This window comes from Citrus clementina, unplaced genomic scaffold, assembly GCF_000493195.1.
Source record: "Citrus clementina cultivar Clemenules unplaced genomic scaffold, Citrus_clementina_v1.0 scaffold_4, whole genome shotgun sequence".
NCBI lineage: Eukaryota > Viridiplantae > Streptophyta > Magnoliopsida > Sapindales > Rutaceae > Citrus > Citrus x clementina.
In genome coordinates this window covers 8,145,095-8,163,733 of record NW_006262274.1, presented here as the reverse complement: position 1 = coordinate 8,163,733, position 18,639 = coordinate 8,145,095, and the positions used below count along the sequence as shown (strand labels likewise).

Below are 18,639 nucleotides of genomic sequence, written 5' to 3'. Positions count from 1 at the left end.
GATAAATAAGAAACCTAGGGCTTTCACTAATGGGGATATAGATAGTTTTGTTTCTTTAAGAAAAGGGATACAGGAGCCATAATATACAGATAAGAGAAAAAAAAGTTTTTCTCTCTAACTTTGAGAGGAAAATTTTTCTTTTCCTAGTTGCTTTCAACAGTGATAAAGAAGGTCATACGTCAAGTGCAGATCAAACTTTAGTCATAACTTGAAAGATCGTTAGTGACGGATCATGATCTAATGAGATTGGTAGTGACAAATCATGATTTGGAAGCTTAAATTTGTTCTACGAGAAAGCAAAAGTATGATTTTTAGATTATAGTAATTCCATATATTGTAGGAGAAATGTCATCTTGATATTTCCACTGCAAAACTATTTTTAAAGCAACAAAAAGTAACATTGATCTATTTTTGCCATGGTGATTCTTTTATTCATTGTTGTTTGGTGCTTGAATTTTAGAGTGAGAGCGCATGCATTTGAATCAAAATATATAGAAGATGCAAACCTTGTCTTAGGTCCATCTTCCTTGACATGTATATGAGTGGCAATATCAACATCAAGCTGCCATTAAAAAAGCCACTAAATTTTACCAATCTGTAGAATTACATTAAGAATATGCAAGAGATCTACTGCACACTGAGCAAGGTATCTCGTATAACAGAGATTAAATTTACACCCTTGTGACCACAAAGAAGATGGGCTTAGAAATTGGCAATATTTCATGTTTTCTTTTATTTTGTGTGCTAATCTGGCACAATATAGAAAATGAAATAATAATCTGATTAGAACAATCAATGACCATATTCAAAGTTTGAGATATTAAACAAATTATATAGGGGGACAAAAAAATTCTCAACTAATAACAACCAAAATCCAAGATTGACTGAAAAGTGGTGTAATCAACCAAAGAAAACAAAGAACTGCATGGATAATGGGCAATTAATGTTAGGATTTGGTTGGCTTCATTTGAATAATTGAGAAGATTTTTCTTTATATGTAGTTGATTTGTAATCCCTTTGAATATGAGATTGTTATTTGCTTTCCTTTGATTTAGCTCATAATGTGTGAAAAATTGCTCTTGTGAACTTGTATATAAGTTCTCTCCAATTCTACTGTAAGCAATTGCAGAATAAAAACAAAGTTCTTGTCAAATTTTATTTTCTCATGGTATCAGAGCAATGGTTTAATTCAGTAAAACACTTCTGCTTCTATTTTTTTTATGGATGATATTGATAGTGATAGTGATAGCAATCACAATCATTCACCAAAGTATATATCTTCTCAAACTTTTTATCACACTATGTCTACATCTACGATTGATTCCTCGGACCCTCTTTTTCTTCATGCTTCTAATCATCCTGGCATGATTCTTGTTCCAAAAGTCTTAGATGGAACAAATTATGCTATGTGGAAGAGATCTATGCTAGTGAGTCTCAGTGCCAAAAACAAACTGGGATTCATTAAAGGAACCATTCAGACACCACATAAAAATGATCCAAAATATTCTTTATGGCAGCGCTGCAACGATATGGTGCTTTCTTGGATCTTTAACTCTCTAAATCAGGAGCTTGCAAATAGTGTACTCTATTTAGAGACACCATCAGAGATTTGGACAGACCTTCAAGAACGTTTCTCTCAAGGTGATTTTTCCCACCATTATCAAACTCAACCATCTATTGTTGAATTGAAACAAAATCAAGATTCAATTTTTTCCTATTACACAAAGATGAAAATGTTGTGGGATGAGCTAATTACTTGCAGTCCTTCAATCACGTGCATTGTGGAGGACAAAAAGACTTGAAAGAAAGAGAAGAATTAGGTTGGGACAATTCCTCATGGGATTGACTGAAACATACTCAGCTTTGCCAGGACAAATCATGTTAATGTATCCTCTACCAACTGTCAAAAAGGCATATTTTCTTCTTTGTGAGGAAGAAAAACAACGATGACTTACTGAAGCCAAATGCATTGATCTCATTCATGCCATGAGTATCAAAACTCATGACAATTCTAGATAACCACAATTTGATGCTCAACAACAAACCAGACAAGGGTCATTCTCTAATTCCAAGCCACAGGGAACTAAGAAATCTTTCTTTTGTACTTATTATGAGGGCACGACTCACACAGTAGATCATTATTACTACCAATTGGTCATAAAGATTCATGGAAAAGACGTTCAGCCTCCAAATCGACGCAAACAACCTGTTGTGCATCAAACCAATGCTGAAATGAATCAGAACTTAGCAAAGACACCAACTGAAGTAACTCCCCAATTTACCTTTGAAGAGCTTACCCAAATCAATGCTTTCTTTAGAAATGGTAACAATCCTGCTCAAGCAAACTACATAGGTATTCCTATACCTTTCTGCTCATCCTTCAATACACAAAAGACAGACTGGAATCACCAGATTATTGATAGCGGTGCAACAAATCATATAGCAACTTCAATACCTATTAAAACATCTTTATATTCTCAAGTAACCTTGCCTAATGGTGCCTATTCTAAGATAACTGGAATTGGCTCAACACAACTCTCAAACCACCTACATGTTAATAATGTCTTATGTGCACTATCCTTTCATGTCAATTTTCTTTCAGTGAGTCAACTTACTACTGCCTTGAATTGTTCAATCTATTTTTTTCCCACTTTCTGTATATTGCAAGACCTATCTTCGAAGAAAATGATTGGCTTGGGGAAGCATCTTAATGGCTTGTACTACTTTGTTCCTCAAGTGAAGTTTGCACCAACTTCTTTTTCAATCACCCATCACGTTGATTCTACTACACATGTTACTTGGCACAAGCGGTTAGGACATCCCTCGAAAGCACCTTCATTTGTATTTGATTCTCAACATTCCTGTGAAACTTGCCCTTTGGATAAGCAAACTCGTTTACCATTTTTTTCAAGTTCTATTTAAACTTTGCATTCATTTGATCTTATTCATTGTGATATTTGGGGACCTTTTCGTACTGCAAACCCATGTAGAAACAACAAAAATGCAGGTACAAGTACTTAAGGGCTATTAGATGTTACTTCAAAAGATTGTTAATGATGGTAAGTCAATTTCTCTCTAGCAAGCCAAGATCTTCAACTTTGCACCCGGTGTCTCCAGCATAACAAAAATCAATCTGACAGAGCTAAGAACTTGCAAACATATAATAGTTGATATTTTACTCATAAATTGTGCCCACTCCAAAGTACAATTCATGTCCTCATATATGCATGGGACACATGTCGACATGATAATAGCAAATGGGAAAATAGCCAAAGTTATCATACATTACGAGTCAACTTACATGCAAAATATCATACAAATCGAGCCTTTTTTGCACTTTCATGATATAAAACAGAATGTCGGCTCACAGTAAAATGTAAAACAATTTATAAGTTGTTGCTTTGGGCATGAACAAACATGATTTATTGACACACGTTGAAGTAAATGCAACATGGTAGGTGTCAGGGCTTTTTAATCAAGGTTCTGACAATAGGCTCAGACCTTCCTTTCCACTTTGAAACAAAAAGGGACTATAAAAGTCAATAAATTGCAACAAATGTATCGGAGCCTGTAAAGAAATTATGCCTAGTGCAAATCAAAGGCATAAACATTTATCAATAATAAAATTTCTTATGTAACTCATCATCATTATTCTAGAAAACCCAGGGCAGTTGAAGTTTTACAACCAGTAGTTGAACTTACTGTTTGAAAAAGATGATCAATTATGAAAGAAGATATGAGCATATAAACTTGAAAAGCATTCACAGTCCAGTAACCAGGTGAAATAATAGGTGATAAAAATTTTATTTTCTTGACTGATCCTTCAGTATGAACGGTTCCTTTGGCCACATCCAATCCCAAGTCCATCGGCGCATTCATCTGGCCAAGTAAAGAAAAAATGAACAAAAGCACTCATCTTCCTAGAGGACAAAAAGTCTCAAGTAATCCATATTGAATTAAGTAACCAGGTAAGCTCCAAAGTCTATTATGGACACATTGTACCAGAATAAGACCAGTCATCAGAAATAGTAGGTGAGAATAGCAAAATTTAACACCTGAAACTACTGTATTTCCCACCAAACATCAACGAACAAAATTGCTGCTTTTGATACTTTTTACATGGCTGCAGTTAGACGACTATGTCTCCCCAGTTTGTTGGATTAAAACAAACGGAAAATGTAATCTGCTGGGATTTTAAAGATATTGAGAAAGTATATTTCTTTACATAGAGAAACTGAGACAACCTCCTTCCATGAATCCTCGTAGTTGAAGTAACAGGAAAAGTTTAAAAAGAAAACAAAAATGATATTTACCATGCCTTCTAGTAGAGTAATTCTTACCCCATTTAAACAAAAGAGGTTTGGGAAATTGTATAATGAAGGGAGAACTATAATGGGTGAAGGCTGGCATTTTTTGAAAAACCCAGTGGCACTCTATAATGAATGTAGGTGACAACATTATTGTTGATGCGAGATTCTGGTTGCCCTCTTTACCACGATCAGGATCTCTGCTCGATCAACTCTGCCACGACCAGGATCTCTCCTCGTAAGGCTTCTTCTCCAGAAGTTCCTACGTACACAAAAGCAGGTCAGAGTACGCCGGTTGTTTCCCCAGCGTAAACCCTCCTACGCTCAAGTCAGAAATGAAGGTTTTGTGCCTTTGGAAACACTAGCCGCTAATCGTATGACTTATTCTTAGTATCCGATCTTTAGAGCTCTCTTTATCTTAGTTATCATATCAAAAATTCTAACCCTTTTACCTTCGTTGGCTACCTTTTTATAGGCCACTTCTGAACTTAGGCCTTCCCTTCATTCACGCTCGTTATCTTCCCACCTCTCGAAAGTGGATGAGCCATTTCTGTAGTCGTGGGTGGTCGCGTGGCCTTCGTGCCTTGATTCTCGGACTGGAGAGCACGTCTCGCCAACTGTCGTTGACCGGGTCTCCTCGACACAACCCTTAGCAGGAATGTAGCAGGAATGACTTTATGCTTCTAGTAGGAGATTGGCCTCGTGGATGACGTACTCGTGGACGAGCAGGATATTCCTGCTCCTGCTCCCCTGGCTACTAGACTCTTACAAGATATACCTGTTTGGGGAACCCCGCTACCAGATGTCTGCTCATCACTGCTGGTCTTCATCGAGGCATATCCCACAAACACCGGTCCCCCAGTTTCTAGTGTTGGGTAACGTAGTGAGCCGACAGTAGAAACTCGACAGTCCTTGCTAGCGCGGGATTGGAAAAGGCTGCCAAGAGTCGTGTTGCATTTAATTACGAACGAGGTGATGTGACAGAAATCTAGCCCTTTATTTGAATTTTAAACCGACGGTTTCGAGACCCTTGAGATTTGGTGCCGTTAAATGCTGGCAACCCAAGAGTTTGTTCTCTATTAGGAAGACCCAAAACCCCTCAAAAGAAAGATTCGCCATTACTCCTTCTCTGTCTCTATCTCTATCTCTCCAGCGAAGAAGTTCCGGTAAAAAGCCTCCCTTCGTCTTTCTCCGAATGAACCACTACTTCAGGTACTACTTCTATCTCCTCGGTCTCGAATAGTTGTTGATAATTTCTTTTCTCTTTACTTTGCTTGGGTAGTAGTTGGTGGTGGTGCTCTGGTTATAGTTTAGGGAATGTCAAAAGGTAAAGAGAAAGTCATTGAGGCTGATGACGATGAGTTAGGCTTCCTGCCTAGTCTGCTCACCGACCCTGCCTTTGACCCTGGGATCCCCTTAGAACATATTAGATCTAGTGTTGGGACTAGCGCTAGGAGGATATCCTCCCAAACAACCTCCTCGAGCTGAAATAACGGTAAGGAGGGATCTTCTGGCTTGGAAAACACCCTGAGTGAGGATCAAAGAGGTGATTCTGGTGAGGTATCCCCATCAGGAACATCGCGACCAGAAGGGCGGAGTACAGTAGGAAGTAGAGCCCTATCGCGGGATTACGCTATTGATTATATTACGTGCACGACCACATTTGACGAGCTCACTGACCTCCGGCTTAGGTATAGTATTCCTGGTGAAATACCTCTTAAGATCGCAGGAAAGAAGGATACTCCTAGCCGGCCTCCTAGGGGATATGTTACCCTGTTCTTGGAGAGTTTTAAGTATGGGCTGAGGTGCCCCTTGCAACCCTATTTTGCCCGGATACTTAACGGGCTAAATCTAGCTCCTGGTCAGCTGAACCCCCACGGGTGGAGAGTACTCTCTGGTCTGTTCATATTGTGGGACAGATGTTGCCAAAGCGAGCCCACGGTCGATGAGGTGAAGCACCTGTACCAGCTGAAAAGCAGCCCCAAAGATGCCGGCTGGTATTACTTCCAATCAAGTACTAAGACCAGGAAACCCATAACCGACCTTCCTACTGGTGGTGGTGGGAATTGGAAGAAAAAGTTCTTTGTCGCTAGGGGTCCCTGGGGTCAAGTTGTACAGGTTAATGGGAAGGATTATCGCGTCCCACCTCGTTTCGTGGTCCCAGGTTGCCTGCTCGTTTTAGATGTCTTGTCTCCATAGTTGTTCTCACTTTGTTGATTTGTCTCTAACCAAATGTCTATTCGTTTTGCAGGTTCTTGAGGTGTTCACTTTCCGCTTAAACCCGACCAGCTCAAGCGGGTCGAGACTGTACTGGCCAATTCCTGCTCGCACCGGGAGCTGCTGACCACTTATAACCTGGTTGAATTTTGCTTGGTGCCCCCCAACCATAAGATGGAGGATGCTCTGACTAGGAAACGTTCTCGACCTCAAACTACCAAGCGGAACCAGAATAAAGACGCTCCTACTGCGAAGTGGGTGAATATCGTGCAGTAGGTTCCTCCCTTGCAGACTCTACCTCCTCCTCCTCCTGCCAAAGTCGGAGAGACTAGCAGAGCAGCCACCGATCCTGCTTTCTCTTCCCCTCCCGTCGGGCCGATATCTCGTCTGTCTGACAATCGAACAGAACATTTGGCCCCTTATATGAACGAGCTTTCTAAACTCGTGAGCAAGAAGGACCTAGAGGACTTTGACGGCTGCACCCTGGGTAAGTTGGTGGGGGCCATGCAGTATAGCGCCTTCCATCTCGGCTACATGACCACTTACTATAAGGCCAAGGTTGGTCGTTACGATCGGAAGATGAAGGAGGATATTCAATCGGCGATGACCAGAGTTGATGCTGCTGAGAAGAAAGCAGGAGACTTGAATCTCGAGAATCTGAAGCTGATAGAGCAAGAATCTCTTGCTCAAGCAAAGGGTATTACTCTCGAGGAAGAGGTGACTAAGGTCAAGGAGGATCTGCAAAGGCAGAAGATTATGTACGAGGCTCAGTTTGAATCTCTCCGAACTTGGAGAAGGAAGCTGACAACCAATACGACCAGGGACTCCGACATTCCTATTATTACATCATAGCCGTCTTTGGGAAGCAGCACCTTGATCTGAAGATGGATGACCTTGCAGCCGGTGTTGCTCAACACATGGACGAGGAGGCGGCGAAAGAGGATGCCGAAGTGGTGGAGCTAATTATGGTCGAGGAGGAAAATTCTCCTCCTCGTGCAATCCTTGCTGATGTTGGTGAGACGAGTACCCCCCCGGATGCAACTGGTGATACCCCCTTGCACCTGAGGTGGACCAGCCAACTGAGGCTGCTCGGCTTACTGACCCGCCGTCTTCTTAAACATGTTTCTTGTGTTGTAATGAACCTTGTATGTGAAGGCTATCAGCCTTGTTAGTTATTGGCAGATTAATAAAAAATATTTTTGCTTGCTTTCTTGTGTTGTAGTTGCGAGTTATTATCACTATTATTATTATTATTTTTTTAAGAGTCTGCTCGCCTTCGCTTGGTTGAGCAGATCCTGGCACGCTTGGCTTCTGGTCTCGCCATAAGACAGGCTTTGAGACTTGATGAGCCTTTGCATGCCTTAGAAATTTTTCCAATGCTTGGATTCTGCTCGCCTTCGCTTGGTCGAGCAGATCCTGGCACGCTTGGCTTCTGGTCTCGCCATAAGACAGGCTTTGAGACTTGATGAGCCTTTGCATGCCTTAGAAATTTTTCCAATGCTTGGGAGTCTGCTCGCCTTCGCGTGGTCGAGCAGATCCTGGCATGCTTGGCTTCTGGTCTCGCCATAAGATAGGCTTTGAGACTTGATGAGCCTTTGCATGTCTTAGAAATTTTTCCAAAGTTTCAAGTGAATGAAATTCCTTGACGTTTCATTAATTGCAGGATTCAACTTACATGAGATTGCTTTGACATAAAATAAATAACAACGAGCACGAACAGAAATAACTTGAAAACACAAACAATTCTTACTGGAAATATTTCCTGAGGTGTGCTGTGTTCCATGGGCGTTTCACCTCGTGGCCATCTGTGCGAACCAACTTGTAAGCTCCAGGTCCAACTAGCTGCTTGACCCTGTATGGCCCCTCCCAATTTGGTCCGAGTACTCCCTGGGCCGAGTCTTTCGTGTTCTGATTCACTCTCCTTAACACCCAATCTCCGACCTTGAACTGCCATACATTCACCTTCTGGTTATAATACCGAGCAACCCTCTGTTGGTAAATGGCTGATCGCTCGGCTGTTTGCTCCCTCTTTTCCGTTAGCAAATCTAGATTCAGGCACATCTGCTCATCGTTCTCCTGCTCATTGAAATGATCTATCCGGTGCGTGGTCATTCCTATCTCGGTTGGTACGACTGCTTCATGTCCGAAAGCCAAGGCGAACGGTGTCTCCCCAGTTGCTGTTTTGTGGGTTGTCCTGTATGCCCATAAAACACCTGACAGCTCATCAACCCATACACCTTTTTTTGCTCCAAGCCTGATTTTCAAAAGCCTCTTGATCGTCTTGTTGGCTGCTTCTACTTGTCCAATAGATTGAGGGTGAGCAGGCGAGCAATACTTCAACTCTATGCCGAGATTCTGGCAGAAATCCATGAAGCTGTGATTATCGAACTGCCTGCCATTATCCATTACCAAGGCATAAGGGATCCCGTACCGACAGACCAGGTTTCTCCACACAAAGTTTGTTGTCTTCTTCTCTGTGATCCTGCTAAGGGCTTCTACCTCTATCCACTTCGTGAAGTAGTTTATCGCAACTATTGCATGTGTTGCTGCTCCTCGTCCCTTTGGCAATGGGTCGATCAGATCAATTTCCCATTAAGCAAAAGGCCAAGGGGAGGCCATAGAGGTGAGTTTCTCTGGTGGTTGGTTGGAGAAACTTGTAAAACTCTGGCAGCTTACACAGCTCCTGGTCTTCTCCTGCGCATCCTGGTGCATTGTCGGCCAGAAATATCCCTGCCTTAGAACTTTGTGGGCCAGGGACCTCCCACCAGAATGGTTTCTGCAGATTCCTTCATGTACTTCTCTCAGTACGTAGTCGGCATCGTCCTCATCCAAACACCGAAGGAACGGTAGCGTATACTCTCGCCGATATAGTACCCCATCAATCATCGTGTACCTCAATGCCTGGGCTCTGATCTTCCGAGCTCGTAACTTATCTGGTGGTAATACCTCATCTCTAAGGTATGAAACTATCGAATCCATCCACGAGCCTTTTTGTTCTATCTGCATAACCTCCAAATTCTGCTCGATGCTAGGGTTGGTTTTTACTTCCAAAGGGATCGACTTGGGCATTTTCGGGTCTGCTACAGCTGCCATCCTGACCAGAATATCTGCTCGACTATTCTGCTCCCTTGGGATTTGTATCACCTCAACCGCTTCGAATTTCTCCATTATCTGCCTGACTATCTTCAGGTACTGCTTCATCTTCTCCTCTCTCGGTTGAAATCTTTCACTGACATGATTTGCAACCAGCTGGGAATCAGTTCTGATCTTCACTCTATCTGCTTTCACTGCCTTAGCCAATTCCAGACCTACTATCAAGGCTTCGTACTCTGCCTGGTTATTTGTGGCTGCGAATTCTAACTTTACAGCATAAGAGATCTCATCCCCCTCTGGCCCTTCCAAGACAATTCCTGCTCCTGATCCCTGCTCCCCTGATGACCCATCTACAGACATCTGCCATACTTGGGCTTCGCTGCTGTCTGTATCAATATCCAGCTGGTCCAAACATATCTCGGGCTCTGCAAATTCTGCTACGTAATCGGCCATTGCTTGAGCCTTTATCGCTGCTCAGAGTTTGTAATCAATGTCGAACTCGCTCAGCTTTATAGCCCACTTCACGAGCCGACCAGAAGCATCCGGCTTGTGTAGGATTTGATGCAACGGCTGGTTTGTTATTACCGAGACGGGGAATGCTTGAAAGTACGGCCTCAGCTTTTGAGCAACAACCACAAGGGCGAGTGCCCATTTCTCCAACGGGGGTTATCTGGTCTCAGCGTCGAGCAGGGCCTGGCTGGTGTAGTATATCGGATACTGAACCCCTTCTTCTTCTCTCACCAGAACAGAACTTGTGGCCCGATCTGATACCGCCAAATACAGAAATAACTTGTCCTGATCCCTCGGTGTGGACAACAGAGGTGCTTGCTGTAAATATTGCTTCAAGCTCTGGAAGGCTTCCTCGTATTCTGGGGTCCATTCTGTTTTCTTCCCCCTCCTTATCACTTGAAAGAATGACTAACACTTGTCTGTAGCCTTGGATATGAATCGGCTCAATGCCGCTAACCTCCCCGTAAGGCTCTGCATCTCCTTCAGGTTACGAGGAGACCTCATCTGCACGATCGCCTAGATCTTCTCGGGATTCGCTTCAATCCCCCTATGACTCACCATAAATCTAAGGAATTTCCCTGACTCGACCCCAAAAGCACACTTTTCCGGGTTGAGCTTCATCTTGTACTTCCTCAAAAGTCCAAACGTCTCCTCGAGGTGCTTGACATGTTCCTTCGGGATTTTCGACTTGGTTATCATGTCATCCACGTACACCTCCATTGTTCTCCCAATCAACGGCTTAAAGATTCTATTCACCAACCTCTGGTATGTGGCCCCAACATTTTTAAGACCAAATGGCATTACCCTGTAACAGAACAGACCCTGGTTAGTAATAAAAGCCGTGCTCTCCTCATCCTGCTCGTACATGGGGATTTTGTTGTATCCCGAAAATGCATCTATGAAGCTAAGCAGGCCGTGTCCAGCTGTTGAATCTACTAGCTGGTCGATCTTTGGTAAGGGAAAGCTGTCTATCGGGCATGCCTTATTGAGATCTGTGAAATCTACACACATCCTCCACTTGCCATTAGCCTTCTTTACCAACACCACATTCGATATCCACTTAGGATAATTGACTTCCCGAATGAACCCTGCTTTCAAGAGCTTCTCCACCTCGCCATTTATAGCCTCATACCTCTCCTGGTTGAAGCACCTTCTTTTCTGCCTTACTACCCAAGCACCTTTCTTTATTGCCAGCTTATGACATGCTATCTCAGGATCAATCCCTGGCATGTCTTCATGTGTCCAAGCAAACAAATCTGCATGAGCCCGCAAGCATTGCACCAACTCCTGCTTCTACTCTTCTTTAAGTCTCGACCCGATTCTAATCGTTTTTTCTAGATTCTCTAGTCTCAAGCTTATTGTCTCCAGCTCCTCTACAGGTTCTTGTCTGCCATTCTTATTTTCTACTTGGGTATCAAGGGATGTTATTTGCATTGCTTCCCTTGCTGCCGAGGAGTAACAGCTTCGTGCGATTCTCTGGTCTCCTCATACCACTCCAACTACCCCATTCACCCAGTACTTGGGAGCTAAATAATGGTTGGACAGTACCGCTTTGCTCATCCTCAGAAATGGCCGACCTAGGATCATCTGGTAAGGACCCTCTTCATCCACCACCACAAAGTCCAATATCATAGTCCTTTATGTCGGGGAGCTTCCAATCGTGATAGGCAGCTCGACCACGCCCAGAAAGACCAGTTTTCCTCCTCCAAACCCCTTCAAGGAGGTATTAGTGTACTCCAACTTCAGGTCTGCTATTCCGATCTCCTCTAGAGTTGACTTAAACAACACATCAACTGAGCTCCTTGTGTCAACTAGTATCCGGTCAAACTTCTTACTAGCAACAGTGGCCTTGATGACTAAAGCATCCTCGTGGGGGTATAGAATCCATTCTTCATCCTCATCTATCCACATGATTGGCACTTGCCTGACTCTTGCTCGTTTGGCTGCTGGGGTGTTGAAAAATACCTCTTTACTAGTCATGGTGTATCTAGCATAATTCTTCCTCGATCTGTTGGAATCTCCGGCCAATGTTGGGCCCCCAGCTATCACCCTTACTGTAGGCTGCTCACGCCTCAAGTTTCTGTTACTCTGCTCCCCTTCACATGTCGAGGTCACCATCGGAAAAGTCCCATCTATAAACTCGTTCAGGTATCGATTCCTCACCAAATCTTCAACCTGGGTCTTGAGATCTTTGCATTCTGCAGTGGTATGGCCATGAGTGCCATGGAACTTACAATAGCGTCCCCTATCCCTCCTGCTGGGTAGCTTTATTATTGGGGCAAGGAGGTACAGTAGTCCCCGGTCCTTTATGGCCTCGTACACCTCGTCCAGAGACATCTTCAAGGAAGTATACCGCCCATAGTCTTGGTCCTGGTCGATCATGTGCACTGCCCTTTCTCTGTTTGTGCCACTCTGAGTTGGAGGTGGTGGCAACGCTTCTGGTCTGCTCCCTCTACTACCATGGGGGTGTGAGTGAAGATGACCATATGCCGCGTCATGCCTTCTCCAAGGCTCCCTAGCTGGTGAGCGAGGAGGTTGCGCTCTGCTGCGCTGATACTGTGGTGGCCTCTGATGAGGCTGGTAAGCTGTTACTTGACCTCCTGCACCGCTACCTGAGGCATGGTGGTCCCTCCTCTTGATCGGCCCATTTCCTGGTACGGCTCTCTTCTCTTTCCTCTTCGACCCTTCTAGCTAGTCGGTTTTAATCTGTGTTGCCTTTTCCTCATCGATTTCTATGTCTCTCTTAGCCTGCTCGTAAGCGGCTGAATATGTCTGAATAGCTAGGCTTCTCAAGTTGTACCACAACCGTCTGATCTTCACTCCTTCTTTCAACCCCCTTAATGTCTGAGGATGGTTGAAGGCTCCTAAGTCGAGGACAGCACGGTGGAACCTTTTGATGAATTCCCGAAGGGTTTCCTCCTCTCTCTGCTTCATGCTCATCAGCTCCATCATATCATCTTCTGGTGCCATTGCCCCACGAAACTGCTCTGCAAATTCCTGGCACATCTGCTCGAAGGTTTTAATGCTCCCCCGAGGAAATTTCCTGTACCACTCACGTGCACGTCCCTCTAGAGATAGTGGGAACACCCTGCATCTTTCGGCCTGAGATAATCCTTGCACCCCGATTATGTCGTTGAAGCGCTCTATGTGCACCAATGGATCAGTTTGTCCCGAATATCTAAGGTTTGGGAGGCAAAAATCTCTTGGAATGACTGTCCCCATGATCTCTGCAGAGAGCGGGGATTCTCCGTCCAGCATTATCCTCCAACCAGGTGCTCTGTTCCTTCCTTGCATGTCATCAATTACCTGCGCTAGTCTGCCCACTTCCTCCTCCAGCTGCACTACACGTCCAGGATCACGTGCTGTAACTTGATCCCGCTCTTGCTCTACATCATGTAAGTGTTGCCTGAGCTCTGTTTCCTCTGCATTCGCCACCCCGTCGTCCTCTTCAAAAATCTGTCTTCCGGGGGGTTGCTCTTCCCCTCTATGAATTTCTCCCCGCAGAGATAAGTTACCTCTCTCACCACCAAATCTCCTGGTAGTTTGACTTCTCCTCGTACTATCGCGACCTGGTGTCACTCTGTCACCTCTCACCCTTTCCTCCTGGGTTCTCCTTCGTTCACTCCGCAGCTCATGTAGGATGGTTGTCAGGGTCTCCATCTGCTTTTCCATCCGGTCAAACATGGCTTTTTCCCGTGCTTCACTGGCTATCTCCCTCAGCGTCACGGAATCATTAAGCCTCATATCACCCCCTTGTGCACTACTTCCTCCTGCCTCCATTGTTTTTTCACTTGATTTACTCCTCTTCTTGCTGTCAACAGAAGCTTTTTGATCAGCTCCCCATAGACGGCGCCAAAATGTTGATGCGAGATTCTGGTTGCCCTCTTTACCACGACCAGGATCTCTGCTCGATCAACTCTGCCACGACCAGGATCTCTCCTCGTAAGGCTTCTTCTCTAGAAGTTCCTGCGTACACAAAAGCAGGTCAGAGTACGCCGGTTGTTTCCCCGGCGTAAACCCTTCGACGCTCAAGTTAGAAATGAAGGTTTTGTGCCTTTGGAAACACTAGCCACTAATCTTATGACTTATTCCTAGTATCCGATCTAAGAAGCTCTCTTTATCTTAGTTATCATATCAAAAATTCTAACCCTTTTACCTTCGTTGGCTACCTTTTTATAGGCCATTTCTGAACTTAGGCCTTCCCTCCATTCGCGTTCGTTATCTTCCCACCTCTCGCAAGTGGATGCGCCATTTCTGTAGTCGTGGGTGGTCGCGTGGCCTTCGTGCCTTGATTCTCGGACTGGAGAGCACTTCTCGCCAACTATTGTTGACCGGGTCTCCTCGACACAACCCTTAGCAGGAATGTAACAGGAATGGCTTTATGCTTCCAGCAGGAGATTGGCCCCGTGGATGACGTACTCGTGGACGAGCAGGATATTCCTGCTCCTGCTCCCGCTCCCCCGGCTACCAGACTCTTACAAGATATACATGTTTGAGGAACCCCGCTACCAGATGTCTGCTCATCACTGCTGGTCTTCGTCGAGGCATATCCCACAAACAATTATAATTTTCATGAACAAAATGGACTGAATCGCAAATTGACATGTGGATTCTTTTATTCACCGTGTCAACGAGGGCTTCGAGACGATCTCCAAAACCGAGTTGTGAAATTGTCGCATCAGAATTTGAATCCTGGTCTATTAGAACATGCGGCATCGGAACACAATCAACATCTTGGTCTAACGTAAGCCATTAAAATAATTGCGTCCGCGTCATGACATCATACCATCAATACCATAAAAGCAAGAGAAGAATGGGAAAAAGTGACATCACAAAATTATCCTCCTCCTTTTCAACTACCGATATTTAGATTCAGCCTGTCAAAGTGGTAAAAGATTATACTGATGCAAATCAAAAGACATCATTTTCAAAATCATGCGCCTCCATACCATATATTAAACTCATATCACCACATATTTTAATTCTAAAAAATTAGAGATAAAAAAGAATGAAAAATATTGAAGGGGTAGAAACATGAGACTAACCAAGGTGGTTGAACTCATAGCATTCGTACCATTGGACGAAGCAAACAAAATGTTCCTGCTTAACAATTCAAGAAACACTGAGTAACCAAAAAACAAAGTCATTGTAGCTAATATAACCAACAATAAATTTGCACTATAGTAAAATACAAATGAATATAGAACAACTCTGCCAGTGGAAGTAAGTCACAAAACCACAAATACAATGTCAAAGATGATGTATTAATACATATTCAGGTTGATTTTTTTTCTTTATTTTAAAACATATAATTAGCACTTATGACCAGAACATCAACAAGAGAATTTATACAACTCCATGCTTCGTTAGTGTTAATATGCATCCCCCAAAAAGAAAAAAAAAAGCACAGTAAACTATTTTCTACATAACATCCTACAGAAACATCATACTTTGAAGTAATCTAGATATCAAATTTTGACGAAGCTTTGACTTTTATACAGCCTTTTTATTGTTTCATAAATTTTCAATTTCATTTTTATGCTTAAATAAAAAAATTAGACAAAATCTTAATTAAGTAATGATCTGATTAACTCTAAGTGACTCAAAAAATCATTTTTCATGAATAAAGAACTCAAAAGATATTCTTATTAGCTTAAAGAAGAAACACTTTTAAAAAGAACCCAAAAAGTGCTTCTCCAAAAAGTTAATCAAATTACGAATAAAAACAAGACATAAATAAATAAAAAGGAGAACTTACTTTTTTCTCGAAAGAGAAATTCCTTGTTCGAAAAATCTGCGGGAGAAGTGAAACGAATCATGAGAAACCAAAGGGACAAAATCAGAATTGAGGAATTTAGACCGATGAAGAGCAATTGACGAAGATGTTAGGAAATTGAGATTCGTCTCAAGATTACTCCAAATCATTTGTTAAGTAACAAATTAATAAAAAAAATAAATAGAGACTCAATATCAATTTCACAACACAAGATTTACGTGGAAAACTCTAAATTCGGAGAAAAACTACGGTCGTTGTCAAAAGACGCCTAGAGAAAATACATATTATGTGGAAAATTATTACAATCACACTCTTAAAAATAATTTTCTCTCACGCAAGCTCTAAATACACCCAAAACTTTCAATTTAAGAGTAATTATATTTAACTCTCAAATTCCCTCTAAAAACAAGAGAAAATGAATTTTTTTTTTTTTTGGGATGGATTTGCTCTTCTTCCACTCCAATTTGTAGGCAAAATAATGGCCAAAAATTCAACAATTATGACCCAAAAATTCAAACATTACGACACCACCACCCAAGCACCGAATCCGGTGTTTGAAATGTCAAAGTCAAGCACCGAATTTGGTGCTAACTTTAACATTCTCTCACTTCGAGATTTGACTGAGAATCAATCATATCTCCATACTATACTCTCTATTATCTTCACCTATAATCATAATATATAGAGAATTATCATACTCCATCATAAAGAGTATACTCACTTAGAATTAATTACCAATTCTAAGAATTTTATATCGGCACATATTGAAATATCCTGCCAAAATTTATTGTACAACTTCGATGTTGGCTTCTTTGGAAATTCGTTGGCCATTGACATAAATTCCACCACACACCCTGCATCAAAACCAGCCATGCCCTGTGTGCAAATCTTATGGACTCGCTAGTAGTAACACATCCCCTTTCATGGTATTAACGACATGCCATGAGGATGTCATCATCATTTGATCTGGACTCACTTATTAATCTTGCTCCATTTATCCTATGACAATCTCTTTTTAGGTGTCCCGATTGTCCACACCTTGAACGGACTCCTTTCTTCTTAGAATTATTTTTCTTCCAATTTTCCATAAGTGCCAAAGTTGAGATATGTGTAATTTCACTACTTTCACCACTTAGTCTTCTTTCTTCAGAAAGTAAAGTACTAGTAACTTCTTCAAAACTACCATCTCTTTCCTATACATCAAAGTAGGTAACAAGTGTTTGTAAGAAGTTGGAACTGACCACAACAGCCTGAGCGCCTTGTCTCCATCTTCAATTTTAATTCCAATGGCTTCTAGTTCTATCACAATATCATTGAGAACACTAAGGTGATTAGAAATTTTTGTACCTTTAGTCATTCGTAGTGCATGAAATTGCTCCTTCGAGTACAATTGATTTATGATGCTCTTTGTCTGATACAACTTTTCTAGCCTGTCCCAAAGTTCTTTGCCTGTAGGAATATTTGCAAAAACATTCTTTACTAGACACAGTCATATGCTGTTTGAAGCTCTATCATCTAACCCTTCCCCAACTTCATTGCTTATACTAGCTTTTCTAGAGCCACTATTGGAAGTAGGGTATGACTTCCCCTTCAATGCCTTGTGTAACCCAAATTAAATCAATACATCCTTAACTTGAATTTGCCACAAGCCAAAGTTGATTTTCCCATCTAATTTTTCTATTTCAAATTTCATTGGGCTTGAAAATTTCAATCTTGACATTTTTGCTTTATAGATCAGTGTTTGCTCTTCAACACGAACTATTTAGATTGGCTTCCACTACTTTACACGAACAGTACCATATACGTCAACAATGTTTTATACGTAATAGTACTATATACATAAACAGTGCCCCCAACATCAAAACTTCAATCAATGGCTCTGACACTGCTATTAAGAAATTGAGATTCCTCCCAAGATCACTTCAAGCAATTTGTTAAGTAACAAATTAATAGAAAAATTAAATAAAGAACAATATCAATCTCACAACACAAGATTTATGTAGAAAAATCTAAATCCAGAGAAAAACCACGGCCATTGTCAAAAGACAACCAGAGAAAATATTCACTATGTAGAAAATTATTACAACCACACTCTTTGAAATAATATTTTCTCACTCAAGTCGTAAATACAACCAAAACTCTCAATTTAAGAATAATTATATTTAACTCTCAAATTCCCCTAAATACAAGAGGAAATGAATTTTTTTTTTTTTGGGATGGATTTGCTTTTCTTTTACACTCCAATTTATAGGTAAAATAATGGACAAAAAATCAACAATAACGGACTAAAAATTCAAGTATTACGGCACCACCAACCAAGCACCGAAGTTGGTGCTTGAAATGTCAAAGTCAAGCACCGAATTTGGTGCTGACTTTAACAGAAGACGTATCGTGGAAGAGAATAAAGGAGTAGCAGTAAAAGCCATTGAATTGAAGAAGAGCTTTTGGTCTTTCTGGTAGTTGAGATCGATAGAAGAGGATTCTAATCCGATTTGTTTAGAAACTTAATCAAATTGACGAGTTAACTATTATTACTGTTCGAGAGCTTTAACATTTAGGCCTCCTCAAGCATCTCTATTTCATATATAAGTTCATGTTGTTACATTTATTACTTGTTAGTAACAACACAGATCACATGTATAAAATGTATTAAATACAAACTAAACTTGTCATCATTCTATTTTTACTTTAACCTATTTATATATTCTGGTGTTGGGTTATTTTTGAAGAGTTTTT

At 41.8% G+C, this 18,639-nt stretch overlaps 1 pseudogene; it reads right to left on the bottom strand.

Annotated features, from left to right (window-relative positions):
• Positions 1-348: 348 nt before the first annotated feature.
• On the bottom strand, positions 349-18,329 carry LOC112099041 (annotated as a pseudogene).
• Positions 18,330-18,639: the final 310 nt, after the last annotated feature.